The 13,931-nt window shown below is 41.2% G+C and overlaps 1 pseudogene; it reads left to right on the forward strand.

Moving 5' to 3' along the window:
• The first annotated feature begins 12,510 nt into the window (after nucleotides 1-12,510).
• Nucleotides 12,511-12,870, forward strand: LOC109501908 (annotated as a pseudogene).
• Nucleotides 12,871-13,931: the final 1,061 nt, after the last annotated feature.

Raw genomic sequence — 13,931 nt, forward strand, 5'->3', positions numbered from 1 at the left:
ATCACTTTGGTAGTATTGACATCTTAACAATATTAAGTCTTCCAATCCATGAACATGGGATGTATTTCTATTTATTTATATCTTCTTTAATTTCTTTCAACAATGTTTTGCAGTTTTTATTACAGGTCTTTCACTTCACCGATTAACTTAGTTCCTGAGTACTTTATTATTTTTTTTAGTGTTGATTTTTTTAAGAGAAAGAAAAAGCACATGCATGTAGAAGCAGGGGAGGGGCAGAGAGAGGGAGACAGAGGATCAGAGGCAGGCTCTATGCTGATAGCAGAGAGCCCAATACAGGGCTCAGACTCACAAACTGTGAGGTCATGATCTGAGCTGAAGTATGACACTTAACCAACTGAACCACGAAGGTGCCCTGATAAGTATTTTATTCTTTTTGATGCTATTATAAGTGGAAATATTTTTGTAATTTCCTTTTCAGATTGTTTATTGTTAGTTTATAGAAATGCAACTGATTTTTGCAGGTTGACTTTGTATACTGCTGCTTTGCTGAGTTCATTTATTAGCTCTAACTAATAAATAACTCTTTTTGTGGAGACTTTTCTACATATAAGATCATATAATCTATGACGAAATTTAAGGCCCACTGCCCCAAATATGGCACTTTGGCATATTGAACATTTCAAGCTAAAGGAATTTGATAGAATGGCAGAAGCAGGAAGGTCACTCTGGTCTTCTTCCCATCCTTCTCCCCGGAAAGAGATCATAAAACTCTCATGTGAGAGATGCCATTCCTATTACCAGAGGAAAGGAACATCCTTATTTCCAAAGATAAAGAGATGCTAAGAAGAATCTGAACAAGCAGACCTTGCTAAGTTTACTACACTTACCTTGTATTCTTTGACCTATCATATTTCTTCATGACTGTCCATTCTTCATCAAACTTAGCATAAAATATTCAGATTTAACTGTTTTTTTGGGTCTTCTTATGAAAGTTCTCATGTTGCATAACAAATAAATTTGTATGCTTTCTCCCCTTAATCTTTGTTCATTCAATTTTCAAATGCAGCTAGGAACCCTAGGAGGGGCAAGGGAAATCTTTTTCTTCCCTATATCGACAAATAGAGATAATTATACTTCTTCCCTTTCCAATTTGGATGTTTTTTATTTTTCTTGCCTATTCGCTCTAGCTAGATCTTCCCGTGCCATGTTGAATGGAAATGGCAAAAGTGGGGCATCCTTGCCTTGTTCCTAATCTTAGAGGAAAAACATTCAGTCTTTTGTTGCATTGAGTACGATGCTCACTGTGGGTTTCTCACATATGGCTGTCATTATGTTGAGGTAATTGCCTTCTATTCCTAGTTTGTTGAGTGTTTTATCATTAAAAAAACAGTTGAACTTTATCAAAATGCTTTTTCTGCATCAATTGAGATAATCATGTGTTTTGTTTTGCTATTTATTTATTTATAAATTTTAAAAATGTTAATATTTATTTATTTTTGAGAGAGAGAGAGAATGAGAGCATGAGAGTGTGCTCAAGCAGGGGAGGGGCAGAGAGAGAGGGAGACACAGAATCTGAAGCAAGCTACCAGATCCACACTGTCAGTGCAGAGCCTGATATGGGGCTCAAACCCACGAATGGCAAGATCATGACCTGAGCCAAAGTTGGTCGCCTGACCAACTGAGCCACCCAGGCGTCCCTTTATTTATTTTAAATAAATGTTTGTTTATTTTTGAGATACAGTGTGTAAGTGGGAGAGGGGCAAAGAGAGAGGGAAACAGAGGATCCCAAGCAGGCTCTGTGCTAACAGCAGTGAGGCCAATGTGGGGCTTGAGCATATGAACCATGAGATCATGGCCTGAGTGGAAGTCAGATGCTCAACTGACTGAGCCACCCAGGTGCCCCTTTGTTTTGTTTTTTAAAATGATTTTGAACCATCCTTGCATTCCAGGAATAAACCCCACTAGATCATGGTGCATAATATTTTTGAATATGCTGCTGAATTTAGTTTTCTAGAGTTTTGTTGAGAATTTTTGCATCAATGTTCATAAGGGATGCTTCGCTGTAGTTTTCTTATAGTGTCTTTGTCTAATGTCGGTATCGACATACCTGTGAACTTTTAAAAAATGTTCATACCACGAACCAATTGAATCAGAATTTCTGCAGTTGATATCTAGTTAACTGCATGTTTTAAAACCTGCATTGGGGGGCGCCTGGGTGGCTCAGTCGGTTGAGCGGCCGACTTCGGCTCAGGTCACGATCTCGCAGTCCGTAAGTTTGAGCCCCACGTCGGGCTCTGTGCTGACAGCTCGGAGCCTGGAGCCTGTTTTGGATTCTGTGTCTCCCTCTCTCTGACCCTCCCCCGTTCACGCTCTGTCTCTGTCTGTCTCAAAAATAAATAAACGTTAAAAAAAAAAAAAAAAAACCTGCATCGGTCATTCTGATTCACACCAAGAGTTGAGGACTAGGGCGCCTGGGTGGCGCAGTCGGTTGAGCGTGCGACTTCAGCCAGGTCACGATCTCGCGGTCCGTGAGTTCGAGCCCCGCGTCTGGCTCTGGGCTGATGGTTCAGAGCCTGGAGCCTGTTTCTGATTCTGTGTCTCCCTCTCTCTCTGCCCTTCCCCCGTTCATGCTCTGTCTCTCTCTGTCCCAAAAATAAATAAACGTTGAAAGAGTTGAGGACTGCTATGCTCAGCCACACCTGATTCATCTTTGAATGTTCATAGTGCCTTGTGATAAACAGATATCCGATAAATTTTTGTCAAATTACCCATAATCGTTAATGATTTTTAAAAATCCAAATGTAGAATCAGAGCTGTCTTTACCGGAAGACAACTCCAAGTGGTTGGGTGAAGAGAGGACACTGCAAGAATCAGGTAGCATAAGCTCAAGGGAAGTAGTGTAGTATGAGGATAAAAGGTAAAACAACTGGGGCAAAGAGGTGTGCTCAAACACACCCTAGATGTTAACATAAAAACAGCCATAAGGAGTGAAGACAACAGGCTTTTAGGTCATTCCCTCAGGTTACATATTGCCTCTTTATGATGGCTTTGCTCTTTCTTTTCCTTTGAAAGACATCCTCATTTTATCCATATCACGCTTTAATAAAGCTGATGGTACTGTGGTGGAAAAATAAAGAATTTGCCTTGGCTCCTCCAAATTCCCTTGAATTTATAAGATAGCAAAAGAGGACTAGCTAGTGCTGGGAGTGATTTGAAAAAGGATGAATTTATCTGGGATGGGGAAAAGGACTTAAGGGGACTACACCAGGAATGTGGTCAAACAGGACTGACTACACATGCCTCATAAAATATGGTGTTCCTCACCTGAGGAATTGCCCACTAAGGGAAACTATTTTTGTTAATATATCTGCCTCTTAGCCAGACAGTTTTATAATTACAACAACGACAACAACAACAACAAAAATCTACATGTATTATATTAACTATCAGTATAAGGATTTAGAAATCTTGTTGGAATTTGTTGTAATTAGATTTGGCCAGAAATGGGCTGTTGTTATTACACAGGGATGATAGAGCTGACCCACAATCAACAAAGTGTATGCTTGAGTTATTTTTCATCACGTTCACCACAATAATCATTAATAAATACCTTCATGCATATAATCTGCTATATGGTAAGGGTACACAATGTTATACAATATACTTCCTACTCTTAATGGGCTTCCAGCCCCGTGAGGGAGACATAACAGCGACATAAAAAGTAAATACCCACTCAAAATAAAGTAATACAAGTTCAATATTACATGACATATACTTGCTGTTATTACTATACGAGTTCAGATGGTCTGTGCCCTCAAGTTAAGGAGTTTGTAAGGAAACAGGTAGGTTAATAGATTTCAGCATAACATGATAAAGTATGTGCAAGGTCCTAAGGGCACACGAGGCTGGAGCATTTAGTCCAGTCTGGTGTTCAGAGAAAGCATGTTGCTTGAGTGGATCTGGAAGGATGGATAGGAGGTTGACAGGTGAGCAAACATGGGCAGGGCTTTCCACACTGCGGACCAGCACAAGCAAAAGCCCGTAAGTGGAAAAAAGCCTGCCATGTTGAAGGAACACGCAGAATTATTACAGCGTCAAGTGCATGATTGGGATTTATGGGGAATAAGTCTGGTCAGGTTATGGAGGGCCTGTGAGCCATGTTAATAAACAGTTTGGACTTAGGCTGTAGGCAATGGGAACCATTAAAAGCATTTAAGCAGGGGAGTGACATGATTAGATTTATGTTTTTAAGTATCCAATTCTAGGTGCAGTGTGGAGGATGGATTAAAAGAAATAAGACTGGAGGCGGGCTGATCACTTAAGATTTTAACACTGTAGTTTAGGCAAAATTCAGTAAGGGCCATAACTGGATAGGAATGAACAAAAAAAGGACAGATTTGGGAGATTCCAAGGAGGGAAAACAAGTACTTGGTTATTGACTGGATGTATATGAAGGAGAGCACAAAGTCTAGAATAAGTCCCCTGTTTCTAATTTGAATGATGGTCACAAGAACTGGGAAATGAACAGGTTTAGAGCATAAGATAATCAGATCTGATCTGAGAAGGGGAAGGAGGAGTAGAAGCTAGAAGGGGATGAAAAGTCAAGGGAAGCTTTTTGTTTATATGCTTTGTTTTGTTTTGTTTTGTTTTGGTGTGTGAATAACTTGATCATGCTCATAGGCTAACATCCAAGGACCAGTGAGTTGAGAAGAAGAACCTGGAGATAAAGAGAGAGGATGTCTGATAAAGTAAGGTCCTGGGGAAAACAACAGGGACTTGAATCAGGAGCAAAGGTGGATGAGTGAGTCTGCAGCAGGAGAATGATATCTCACTCTCTGAGACTTGTGGAATGGTTGAAGCCACACTGGAAAACGAAGCCACATGTTTAGGAATGGGTGAAATCGAGTATCTGTTGCTTAATGACCTTGATTTCTCTCCATGAAATGGAAGCCAGTTCGTCTGTGTGAGAGCCAAAGTCCTGTACTTGAGTAGGTTGAGAAGAATGGTGAGGGAGCCATCACTGGGTGGAGTGGAGAGAGTGCTTTCAAAGGGTTGTTGAGGAGATTGAGGATTCAGCTGAGTTGGGACATCATAAATTGGCAGTGGTGATGATCTGTAGTTGCCTAATTTTCCCCTTCTGGCAGGATTCAGGAGTTCTAGAGACAATAAGTTACTAGGCTAGATGGGAGAGAAAACAGGGATACAAAGAAGTGGAGGATGTTGGAGAGACAGCAACAATCAGCCATGCTGGCTGGAGTTAAGGACGTAGAAAGGATAGATAGGCTGAATAATGGTCCTCAGAGATATCCTATGCCAAAGAACCTGTGAATGATACTATATATGGCAAAAGGAACTTTGTAGATGAGATTAAATTATGGACTTTAAGATGAGAGATTAGGGGTGCCTGGCTAGTTCAGTCAGTGAAGCATGTGGCTCTTGATCTCGGGGTTATGAGTTCAGGCCCCACATTGGTAATAGAGTTTACTTAAAAAAAAAAAAAAAAAAAAGACAGAGTGATTATTCTGGGTTATCTGGTTGGGCCCTATGTGTCATCACAAGTGTCCTCATAAAACAGAGGCAGAAGGAGATTTTACTATAGGAGAGAGTGAGAAGGCCATGTGACAACAACAGAAGCAGAGCTTGGAGTGATGCACTTTGAAGATGGAAGAAGGGCCCACAAGCCAAGGAATATAGGTGGCCACAAGAAGCTGAAAAAGGCAAGTTAATAGATTCCCCCTCAGAGCCTCCAGAAAGAATAAGCCCTGTTGACACCTTGATCTTAGCCCAGAGAAACTGATTTTTGACTTCTGACCTCCAGGTCTATAAAAGAATAAATCTGTGTTGTTTTAAGCCACTATGTTTATGGTAATTTATTACAAGATCAAATGGAAACTAATACAAGCAGTGAAAGATTTGCCAGAAAATCTGGCCCTTAGAAGAATGGTAGGACATGTACAAGCAAAGATGAGGGGATGGGACAATGGGTGATAAAAAATGGAGATAGGGAGAGGATGCCAATGTCCATAGCATACTCAGGAACCAGGAAACTAGCTTTCTAGAACAAAAGATCATGCTGGGAAATGAGGCTGGATCCGTAGGGTGCACCAAAATGCTGAGTGACTAGATTACCTCCTTTGTGAGTTGGGCCATGTCCTGCAGGCTTTGGGGAGTAGCGAAAGGAAGAGGAACTTAAAGTTGATTTGTAAGACTTGGAGCAGAGAAACACTTCAAATACAGAGACTAGATCAGTTTCCAATAGTCTTTGACTAAGGATAGTGGCAATGTGTATCTTTCAGGGTTCTTCATAGAAACAGAAGCAATAGGAGATGAGATATAGATGATAGATAAATAGATAGATAGATGATAGAAATGATAGCGACAGAGGACCGAGACCTCTCTCTCTCTCTCTCTCTCTCTCTCACTTATGTACCTTTAGAGAAGGAGACAGATAGTTATTTTAAGGCACTGGCCCAGCACGTGCGGGGCTGACAAGTCTGAAGTTTGTAGGGCAGGCGGGCTGGAGACTCAGAACTTACGTGGCGGTTGGCACTGCAGTCTTGAGGCAGAATTACTTCCTTTCTGGGAAACTTCAGTTTTTGCTCTTACAGTCTTCTGTGGGGACCCATTTGGAATCCTAGAGTTGGTATAAAGATGATCATAAGCTGAAGATATTTGAGATTCGAGAGACATGGGGCGCCTGGGTGGCGCAGTCGGTTAAGCGTCCGACTTCAGCCAGGTCACGATCTCGCGGTCCGTGAGTTCGAGCCCCACGTCAGGCTCTGGGCTGATGGCTCGGAGCCTGGAGCCTGTTTCCGATTCTGTGTCTCCTTCTCTCTCTGCCCCTCCCCCGTTCATGCTCTGTCTCTCTCTGTCCCAAAAATAAAAATTAAAATTAAAAAAAAAAAAAAAAAAAAAAACAAACGAGATTCGAGAGACAAAGAAAAAGCTTTCTCAGAGTTCCCCCTATCTAACACCAGCAACTTTTGGGAAATAAAAAGCTACCATGAATTCCTCTTCAGGGCAGATCTATTTCCAGAAGGGAAAATGTGAATAAAAACCTTCCACAAACCCCTTGTACAGACGAGATTTTTTATGGCCCTGAAGGAGACAGAAAGACTACTCATACCTGTAGAGACATACTTGTAGAGAAACATTATCACAAACTTTCTTATCTCCTGTTTATTCTTCTGAAAACACATTTATCTTTCCAAAAAGTCATTTTTTTTCCCATAAGTGCCTTTCTCCCAATCCTCTTCACCCCCATCATGGTATATAAGCCCCAAATTCTAACCACTCCTATGAATTACTCATCAATGAGGTCTCATCATTGTGCTATATGCACAATGAGTGGGTAATTAAACCCCATTTTTTCCCTCCTGTTAACCTGTCTTTTGTCAGTTTAATTTGCAGCTCCCGTATACAAGCCCTAAGAGGGTTGGGAAAATTTTTTCCCTCTCCTACACTTTAAAGTGATTAGATAAGGGGTGCCTGTGTGATTCAGTCAGTTAAGTGTCCAACTTCAGCTCAGGTCATGATCTTGTGGTTCATGAGAGTGGTGTCAGCTCAGAGCCTGGGGCCTTCTTCAGATTCTGTGTCTCCCTCTCTCTCTGTCCTTCCCCCCACTTACACACTCTCTCTCTCTCAAAAATAAACATCAAAAAAAATTTTTTTTAATTAACCTGATTGGATGAAGTCCACCCACATTATCAAAGATAATCTTTACTTAAGTCAACTGATTGTAGAGGTTAACCACATCTACAAAATATCTTCACGGCAACACAAACTTAGATTAGTGTTTGATTAAATAACTGGGTACCACAGCCTAGCCAAGTTGACACATAAAACTAACCATCACACCAGAGAAAGGAAGGATGGATAAAAAAAAAAAAAAAAAAAAGATTAAGAAAATATTAGCAGGATTCGGTTACTGGCTGGGGTATGGGAGTAAAAGAAGTCCAAAATTTTAGGCTTGGAGTCAATGGTTAGCAACTATACATCTCACTTCTGTCCTATCCTTAACAATGGGACACACATTTCCAATGACTACCTGGAGTTAGGGATGCAATGTGTGGCAAGGTAACAAAGGTCTACATGGGGATGGTCAATGGCCTTGGTCCTGTATGTGCAATGCTTTAGGTAAAATTAAGTCCCAATAGAAGTATCAACCTGGTTGTTATAGAAAAAGAGTCTGTTACTGAAGAACTGAATAATCAGACAGAAGAAAAAAAAGCAAGAAATGATGTGGAAAGATTTTCTGAAACATGAAAAAAAATTGTCACGTTCCCCTGGGCATCACCATGCCGACTGGTCAATGCACTTGCTTTAATCCATTGAAATTTAAACAATTGGTGTAACCTTGAGCACAGGTCTACAAGCTTTCTACATTTGACATAAGATTTATTTATCTGGGTTGGTGTTTTCCTGAGTTTCATTTCTATTTTTAGGTTTGGGTTTCTTTCTAAGTGACACATGGGTACTACTTGTAAATTACAAGCTTGGCGTTTTGGCAACTGTAATAACGAAAACCTGAAGTATGAAGATTAAAAATCCTGCCTGGCCAGGTTTTCAATTGAGTCTGGATGCACTTCACTTACTCTATTAGACCGGTAACTTGTTGCCAACAGAAACTTAAAGAAGCTCTTTCTGCAATTAATATGTTAACTATCGTTAATGGTTTTGTTTTCTCCAGAGGAGCTAACAGCACAGGCATTAGTCTTTAGTCTTGATAAACTGGTTCCGAGAAATGAGAAGCACATGAGTTCAGGAAAGAGAACACAACTAGGCAATGAATCGAGCTGCAAAATGCTTCGCCCTCCAAGGTGAATTAAAACCTTGAACTTAGAAGCCAATATGACAGACTTTATTTAATGTGTCAGAAATGATTGGTGACACAAGCTTCATGGTCTCTAGTCTAAACCTTACTAAACCAGCAAGCACATGGCTTTCTACAGCCCCAAGGGCGCCAAGCCCCCAGTACACCCACTACGTCCCAGTTCTCCAGACCAGCGCGCTTTATCCGCTCTGGAGAAACTGTTTTCAACACCTCGCTTGATTCCTCAACCTTTCCTCAGGGTGTTTAAATTGCACCTGTAGATGGTGGCTAAACTAGGGGTGAAGGAGGGAGGGAATTAATGTTTGATATTAGCCCCTATTACGGAAGGCCCCAGGCACCTTTCATCTACATCATCCCTTTCATCTGCTTTATCTCTTTACTTATCCCCGTGAGCTAAGCATTATTATTATCATACCCATCTTATCACCGAGCAAAATAAACTTAAGAGAAATGAAGTTAAAGTCTCACAGCTAGTAAGTGATGGAAATGAGATTGTACTCTGCTCCTTTTGAATCCAAATATTGATCCTTTAATCAAGCTGCATTACAAACCTTCATTTTGTCTAGTTTATCAGGGCAATTTCCTGGGAAAGGAACGCCTCTTCTTGGTTTACCTATCACTAAGTGTGGAGTCGTCCTACAGCTTACCTACACAGTGGACATTTCCCCAAACATTTGTTCACTTACTACAAACAAGGAAGAATCAACTTGGGCCTCCGGGCTGTTTTTACCGCTTTCTGTTCGAATCGTCTTGGTGTGGTGGAAGAGGAGTGGGTCATTTGGCAAGTGGAGCTCTGCAGCTGGGCGATGCAGGAGCCACAACATCCCCATCACCTTCTGTAGGAGACAGAGTCACTGGCTCACAAGGTCCTAACTCTGAGATCGTACAGTGAGCTGCCAGATCCCTTCCAACACCACCAAGACGGCATCACGCAGCAATGTTGTGGTATCATTTTCAAGGAGATTTCATATCCATTATCTCATCCCAACTTCAAACCCCATTCTCAGAAAATTAAGTTGCAGAAGATTTTTATTCTACCCTCCGCCCTAGGTGCTGGAACAAGAAGAGGAATAACATAAGCCTGTCCTGGTTAATTGCAGTTCATAAACGCATGAGTTCAGTCTGATTGTCCACAGGAACCAAGTTGTTTCTCAGTCTCATTTTGACTTGTGAGGACATGAGCTGAATTATGTGAAATGACAGTTGATCCATGAAAGATTCCCAAGTGATGAATTCAGGGCACGTGAAAGTGCCTTTCAGAGCAGATTAAAAAAAAAAATAATTTATTTATTTACGTAATCCCTACACCCAACATGGGGCTTGAACTCAAAACCCTGAGATCAAGAGTCACAGGCTCTTCTGACTGAGCCAGCTGAACTTTAGATTTGTGCTTTCTTGCTTCCATTTTCCCTCCCTACTCCTGCTCCTAGTGGCTCAGGGCTGAGGAATGTGGCCGGAACATCTGTGGATTATCTCACCTTCTACATCAATCTCAAGGTCCATGAGATCTATATAGGTCTCATGTATGTAAAGGTCTATATATGTAAAGATCCAACTAGAGCTTTTCTTAAAACTTTGGGTGTAGACTACCCAAGATCTGCCATTTATTAACTCTGAAATCTTGCAAATCACTTAACATCTTGTAGTGTCAGTTTCTTCATTTCTAAATGGAGATAACAAAACCTACCTTACAACTCTTATGAAGATTAAATGAGGTAATAGCTATGAAATTAAGATACTTTTTAAAGGTAAGTCCTATCCTTAAATTAATTATTATTAATTCTTACTGAGTGATACTCTGGGGCAAGAATAAACTTTACTGGGTTATTCCAATCATGCCACTTAGGCAATCACCTATGGAATAGAGTTGGTACATTGGGACAGAACATTTTTTGTCAATATAGTACCTAAGAAAGATGGAAATACTTTCCAAGGAGCTAAACTATAAAATCAACATGCAATGGAATGAATGTAAAGGTATGCTGTCTCCTTTGAAGATCCTGACTCACAGTTTAAATAAAGAAAAGGAAAAATATTAATGCAAGTGAAGCATTCTTATGTCAATCTGGAGGAGTCAGTGAAGAGGGAAGGTTGTGGATCAGCAATAAAAGTAGAGTGAAACTGGAGGTAGATGTTGCCCACCTTAGCCCTGGAGGAGAGTGTGTCCTCTTCAGTCTCTTGTATCTTCTTCCCTTACTCAATTGAAATTATCCCCATCTGTAGTCACATATGTGGTAATAACTCCCATCTTTAAATCTGCCCTTCTCGACCTCACATTCCCTTTAGAGTTTCTGTCCCATTGTTCTACTCCCCACAGTAAATACAGATTTTGAAAGCATTGTCTACCCGTGCTGACTCCATTGCCCACCTCCCGTTCACTTTTCATCCCATCCAGTCTAGCTTATGCCCTCAAGGCTCCATTGGGGAAACTCTCGATGAGGTCCATCAAAAGTCCTTCCGTTTGCCAATACACATTTCCATCCTCATCCTACTGGACTTCTCAGCCACTGATACATGTGACCAGTGGCTCCTTCTAACATTCTCTTTTTGGAATCTGTGGCACTACGCTCTTGGTGTTTCTGCCACTGCCTGGTGGTAGCTTTTCAGTCTCCACTGTTAACACATTGGCTTGTACCAAACAATTAAGTGTAAGGAGCTCCTCTGATCTCAGTCCCTAGGCCCCCTTCTTAGGTAGTCTCATCCTATTGTTTTTCAAGTGGTTCACAGATTTATATACCACCAGCTCCCATCTTTCATATATCATGGGAGACTCACATATCTGACTGGCACTTAGTATCTCCACTTGGAAGTGCTACAGGCATCTTCTACCTAACATGTTAAAACCAAAACCACTCTTTGATCTTCCTTGCCCTTCTCCTTGCAACATCCTTCTTCATTATTTCTCAATTCAGTTAATGGCAATACCAACTGCCTGAAGCTCGGGCCAGTAACCTGAAAGTCATTCTTGATGGCTCCCTCTCCAGCACCTACTGTGCCCACACCTAGGCCTGATGCCCTCAGTTCTACCTCCCACGTGTAGCTCAAATCCAGACCTCTCTACCACCACCTACTCCTAGCTGCCATCTCCTCTCCTCTGAACTACTGCAAATCACCTCCTAACTGGTCTCTCTTTTCTCTCTTGTCCTTCTTCAATTAATTCTTTTTTTCTTTTAACGTAATTTGGAACATTAATCAAAGCTTTTCAGTGGCTTTCTGTTGCGGAAAGGTTTTCTGTCCTATAGTGGAAGTTAGGATAGAATCTGGAACCCTTACATAGGCCTGTTGTCTATGTCTCTGGGTTCTTTTCAAGCCACTCTCTTCCCTCTCTTATGACACTTCAGCTACACTTTGCCTTCCTTTCTAGTCAAGCTCTTTCCGGCTATAGAGCATCTACTATTTCCCTTGCGTGGAATTCTCTTTCCTTCCCTTGCCTTGCCTTTCATTCCTCTCCCCATACATTTGTTGTCTGACAAACTTCTACTCAACCTGCGAGTCTTGATACTCTCTCCTCAGGCCTTTTTAAACCTTCTGATGTAAAGTAGGTTTCTTGGGGTATCTGGCTCGCCCAATTGGTAGAGCATGCGACTCTTGATCTCAGGGTTGTGAGTTTGAGCCCCACATTGGGTGTAGAGATTACTTAAAAATAAAATCTCTGCTGACTCACAGCTGTTCACTCTGGCCGAGGAACAAGTCGGTCAGGAAGCCAGGCCGCAGCCATGGCTTTTAAAGACCCCAGGAAGACACCTGTGGAACCAAAGGTGGAGATTCACTGAATTAGAATTACTCTAACCAGTCACAACATAAAATCTTTGGAGAAGGTATGCGTTGACTTTATCAGAGGCACAAAAGAAAAGAATCTCAGAGTGAAAGGACCAGTTTGGACGCCTACCGAGATTCTGGGAATCACTACAAGCAAAACTCCTTGTGGTGAAGGTTCTAAGACTTGGGATCATTTTTAGATGAGGATCCACAAGTGACTCATTGATTTGCACAGTCCTTCTGAGATTGGCAAACAGATTACTTCCATCAGTATTGAGTCAGGAATCGAGGTTGAAGTCACCATTGCAGATACTTAAATCAACCTTTTTAATAAATTATCAGTTAAAAAAAATTAAAATAAAATCTTAAAAAAGTAGTATAGGTCTCTCATAATTTCTTCCCATAACTTTCCTTTATAATACTATAATTGGTAGTTATACATTTACTAGAGTATTTATTTGTTGTTGAATATATGTTCCCCCATAGACTGAAAGCTCCATGGGAGCAGAAATTACGTCTTTTGTGTACCACTACTCATCCTTACAATGCACCTGAAACATAATAGGCCCTTAATAAATATTTGTTGAATGATGAATAAATTAATATCTTCCTGATAGGCATATTACACTGTGAAAACAGACATCAGAGCCTGAAACCAGTAAATATTTATGTCACATAGCTTGTGTAGGTCCACCTTGCTAGGATTCTAGACTCGTCAACTAGTCTTTTTCTTTTCTTTCTTTCTTTTTCATTGCTTTTTCAAATTTTTTTTTTTTTTTTTTAGAAAGAGAGAGAGAGAGAAAGTGCATGCATGAGTGAGGGGCAGAGGGAGAGAGAGAATCTTAAGCAGACTCCGTGCCCAGCACGTAGCCCAATGCAGGGCTCGGTCTCACAACCATGAGATCATGACCTGATCCAAAACCAAGAGCTGGATGCTCAACTGACTGAGACAGCCAGGCACTCCATGTCAACTAGTCTTTTGATAGTCCTCTCATTTCTTTTTTTTTTTTTTTTTAATTTTTTTATTTCAACGTTTATTTATTTTTGGGACAGAGAGAGACAGAGCATGAACGGGGGAGGGGCAGAGAGAGAGGGAGACACAGAATCGGAAACAGGCTCCAGGCTCTGAGCCATCAGCCCAGAGCCTGACGCGGGGCTCGAACTCACGGACCGCGAGATCGTGACCTGGCTGAAATCAGACGCTTAACCGACTGCGCCACCCAGGCGCCCCAATAGTCCTCTCATTTCTAATGGAAATCTCTTCAGGTCCCCAGGGGCATAACAAAGTCCAGCTGAGCTTTAACACCAAAATTCCTGATTGAGTGGCTCCTCTATAGAGATACATGCCTCAGCCCCCCAAAGTGTCACCAAGTATTTT

Source organism: Felis catus, chromosome B4, assembly GCF_018350175.1.
Source record: "Felis catus isolate Fca126 chromosome B4, F.catus_Fca126_mat1.0, whole genome shotgun sequence".
Taxonomy (NCBI): domain Eukaryota; kingdom Metazoa; phylum Chordata; class Mammalia; order Carnivora; family Felidae; genus Felis; species Felis catus.